At 46.4% G+C, this 4610-nt stretch overlaps 1 pseudogene across 1 annotated transcript; it reads left to right on the top strand.

Annotated features, from left to right (window-relative positions):
* Positions 1–246: 246 nt before the first annotated feature.
* LOC309558206 (ADP/ATP translocase 2-like) lies at positions 247–1245 on the top strand (annotated as a pseudogene). The gene has a single exon. The product of its transcript is annotated as an ADP/ATP translocase 2-like (transcript).
* Positions 1246–4610: the final 3365 nt, after the last annotated feature.

Here is a 4610-nt window from a genome sequence, read left to right as displayed (position 1 = left end):
CCTCGGCACTCAAACTACATTTCCCATGATGCTCAACTACACTGCAGAGTGCATGAGCATCATGGGAAATGTAGTTCCAAAACATCTGGGGTGCCAAGGTTCGCCAATCGCCATCACTGTTCTAGACTTTCTATTTTTTTTTTTGTCAAGCATACTTTTTATTTATAAAATGTAACTGGTAATCTTACTGGTTGATATTTTGGGGAAAAAAAAGCCAGGCCCTTGGATGCTCAGTGCTGCAGCCACTCTCCGCGAACATCGACCGCCATCATGACCGATGCCGCAATCTCCTTCGCCAAGGACTTCTTGGAAGGCGGTGTGGCTGCTGCTATCTCCAAGACCACTGTAGCACCCATTGAATGAGTCAAGCTTTTGCTGCAAGTCCAACATACAAGCAAACAAATTACAGCTGACAAGCAATACAAAGAAATCATGGACTGCTTTGTCCGTATCTCCAAAGAACAAGGTTTCTTGTCCTTCTGGCATGGTAACCTCGCCAGTGTGAGCAGGCATTTCCCAACCCAGGCCCTGAACTTTGCCTTCAAAGTCAAGTACAAGAAGATCTTCCTTGATAATGTTGACAAGAAGACCCAGTTCTGGTGTTACTTTGTCAGAAACCTGGCATTTGCTGGAGCCACCGCCTTGTGCTCCATCTACACACTTGACTGCTCAAACCCATATAGCTGCTGATGTTGGAAAGGCCGGCGCTGACAGAGAATTCAAGGGTCTTGGCGATTCTCTTGCCAAGATTTTCAGATCCAATTAGCTTAAAGGTCTCTACCAAGGTTTCAACGTGTCTGTCCAGGGAATCATCATTTACAGAGCTGCTATTTTGGAATCTACGACACAGCTAAAGCTAATGCCTCAGATCCCAAGAGCACACACATTCATCAGCTGGATGATTGCTCAGACAGTAACAGCAGTGGCCGGCTTTGCCTGTTACCCATTTGGCACAGTCCATCATCATATAATGATGCAGTCTGGAAGAAAAGGAGCCGAGATCATGTACAGTGGCACAACTGACTTCTGGAAGAAGATTACAAGAGATGAGGGTAGCAGGACTTTCATCAAGGGTGCCTGGTCCAATGCGCTCAGAGAAATGGGTGGTGCTTTTGTCTTGGTCTTGTACGATGAGCTCAAGAAATACATCTAAATTTATCCTTGTTCAGATGTCTGTGACCTGACATGCTGTATTATGTAACATACCCTGAATGTTCTGGACTTTCTATTTTCTTTGTCAAGCTCACCTTTTAATTAGAAACTAGAGACATGCTACAGGCAGTGGTGTATTTTGGTTTTGTGCTGTCCTAGGCAAGACTAAAATTGGCGCCCTCCTATGTAAATTTGCCCACCCCTTCCTGTTTAACGGATGTGACTCCCTCCTAGCAAGAACCCCTGAGATCTCATGAGAGGGTATGGGAAAGAGAGGGTGGGAGAGAGAGAGGAGGGTGGGTGAGGGAAGGGGAGGATGAGAGAGAGGGGGGTGGGTGAGGGAGGGGGAGGATGAGAGAGAGGGGGGCGGGTAAGGGAGGGTGAGGGGGGATGAGAGAGAGAGAGAGAGAGAGAGAGAGAGAGATGGGGGAGTGGGAGAAAGAGAGGGAGAGAGGTGATGGGCGAGAGAGAGAAGGTGATGGGCAAGACAGAGAAGGTGGTGGGCGAGAGAGAAGGTGGTGGTGGGCAAGAGAGGGGAGGTGGTGGGCGAGAAAGGGGTGGGGGAGATGAGAGAAAACGGGGGAAGAGAGAGAGAGGGGATGAGAGAGAGAGAGGGGATGAGAGAGAGAAGGGGGGGCAGGGCCAGGGAGTCACGGCCATGGCGTCACTGGTTGCTGGACGCCAGGCAGCTCTAGCAACCAGTGGCCAATAGAGTCTCAGGTGGAGGCAGGGGTGGCTATTTTGCTGCCCCCCCCCCCTGCAAAGTGCTGCCCTAGGCCTGGGCCTTGTCGGCATAGGCCAAAATACAGCACTGGCTACAGGGGAAGGTCTTAGACTTAGAGACATGCTACAGGAGATGGTCAGAGACTGGCAACATACTACAGGAGACTGTCAGAGACTAGAGATATGCTACAGGAGACTGTCAGAGACTGGGGACATGTTACACGTGACTACTTGAGATTGAGAACATACTACAGGCAACGGAGACTGAGGACATGCTCTAGGGCAGGGGTCTTCAAACTATGGACCTCCATTTGTTCAGGAACTACAATTCCCATTACTGTATGCCTAGTCATGTCTGTGAATGTTAGAGTTTTACAATGCCTCATGGGATATGTAGTTCTGCAACAGCTGGAGGGCCGTAGTTTGAGGATCCTTGCTCTAGGGGATGTTTAGAGACTGGGGACATGCTTCAGAGGAGGGGCTCTGGGGGCACATTACAGGTAAGGTAATCAGAGACTGTGGACATGATTTTGAAGATAATCAGAAACTGTTGACCTGTTACAATAGACTGTCGGAGATCTCTGCTATCACAGGCCCTGGACAAAGCAACCCTCCTGGAAAATTGTTTCCTACAGCCCCTGCCCTTTTAAATACTGGTGCCACATATGATATTTCCAGCAGCAGAATCCATTATAAAATACCAAATGATTAACCACCAGCAGAAGCCAGAGCAACGATTATTTTTCTTTCAACCTGCTTGAGTTCTGGTAGTGCAGGCACCATAGAATGTCCAACAGTCATGGCGGTGCAGGTACTAAGATAAGTGCATATGTGGTGCAAGTGAGTGAAACCAGCGTGGAGCAAGGGGAGGCTTTCCTTACATCGCAGGTCACACAACACAGACCCTCAGGGGAGGTCCATGAGCACTTTTCCTACTGGGGCCGGGTCATTTTCTGATTGGGTGAGAGACTCTAGGCAAGGAAAACCCTGTTTTGCAGCATTAGAGGACCTGTAATGTATAGGTGCAACACCACCCTAATTCAAATATAGAATAGAGCTGCTCGCACTACAATGGACAAAACATTGCAACAAAATTAGTGATCAAAAAGTGCAGCCCTGAAAAAAATGACAATGCATAAAAATGAATATATATGTGGAAATGAATCGTGAAGTGCAAAGTGCCAAAATAGCATAACACTAAAGTCCATAAAAGAAAACTAAGTCTGTAATTAACAATGTTGTAGAGTGAAGTTAAGAAGAAGATCCCAGTGTGAACTCCGTGGTATACCACCATACGTATTTACATCACCACCGTGTACCTTCCACCAGTCACATAAATTCACTGCTTACCAGAAAATGTGGACTGAGATACCATGAGCACTGAGTCAACTGCATATAAGGTATGGATGGAGTCCGGAAATGTCACAACTTTATTCCACGGTAGGACCACCACTAAAAGAATAATCTTATGTTGGACTCCAGATGATGTCTTGAAGACGAAACGCGTAGAGTTCCTAATCATTCAGGCCATTGCATTTTGATTTTTTATATTGGATGATGATACAAACGTTTGTGATTTGGATGTGATGTAAGTTTTCTACCTTCTTTTAAATACATTTTTGAGATACAGTTTTATGCTATGTGGAGGCTTTTTTTTCATCTTTATGGTCCAACGTACTGCACAAGATTATTCTTTCAGTGGCGATCCTACCATGGAATAAAGTTGTGACATTTCCGGAGTTCCCTGTATGCGCGATTTCCAGCCATACTTTATACACCTCAGTGCTCATAGAAATGTCACAACTTTATTCCATGGTAGGATCACCACTGAAAGAATAATCTTGTGCAGTACGTTGGACCATAAAAATGAAAAAAAGCCTCCACATAGTGTACAACTGTATCTCAAAAATGTATTTAAAAGAAGGTAAAAAACTTACATCACATCCATATCACAAACGTTTGTATCATCATCCAACATATAAAATCGAAATGCAATGGCCTGAATGATTAGGAACTCTACGCGTTTCGTCTTCTAAGACATCATCTGGAGTCCAACATAAGATTATTCTTTTAGTGGTGGTCCTACCCTGGCATAAAGTTGTGACATTTCCGGAGTTCCCTGCATGCACTCCATCCATACCTTATATGCATTTGGCTCAGTGCTCATGCCATCTCAGTCCACATTTTCTGGTAAGCAGTGAATTTATGTGACTGGTGGACGGTACATGGTGGTGATGTAAATACGTATGGTGGCATTCCATGGAGTTCACACTGGGATCTTCTTCTTAACTTCACTCTACAACATTGTTAATTACAGACTTTATTCTCTTTTATGGACTTTAGTGTTATGCTATTTTGGCACTTTGCACTGCATGATTAATTTCCACATATATACAGGGGCAGACTGACAACTTTCGGCCCAGGGGACAAGTACAAACCAGAGGCCCATGGTGCAGCAACTCGGCTCCCTCCCACTTTCCCTCACCCTTACCTCCCTTCCACTCTCCCAATCCTCCTCCTGACCCCCATTCCAAGCTGAGTCCCTGCTCCAGATACTCTCTACTTACCGGCTGAATCTGGGTTCCCAAACTGGCCAGCAGGGGGAGGTTGGGGGGAGCTGGGACAGCTCAGTTGGGGCTGGCCGGGGCAGGAGAGTCTCCAGTGGGGCATGGAACTGACCTCTGCTCAGACACAGTTTACACCACCCATGCTGGGAAGGGCCTGCGTTTTGTCCT

This window comes from Pelophylax lessonae (assembly GCF_965119305.1).
Source record: "Pelophylax lessonae genome assembly, chromosome: 6".
Taxonomy (NCBI): Eukaryota; Metazoa; Chordata; class Amphibia; order Anura; family Ranidae; genus Pelophylax; species Pelophylax lessonae.
This window is presented reverse-complemented; position numbering and strand designations above follow the sequence as displayed.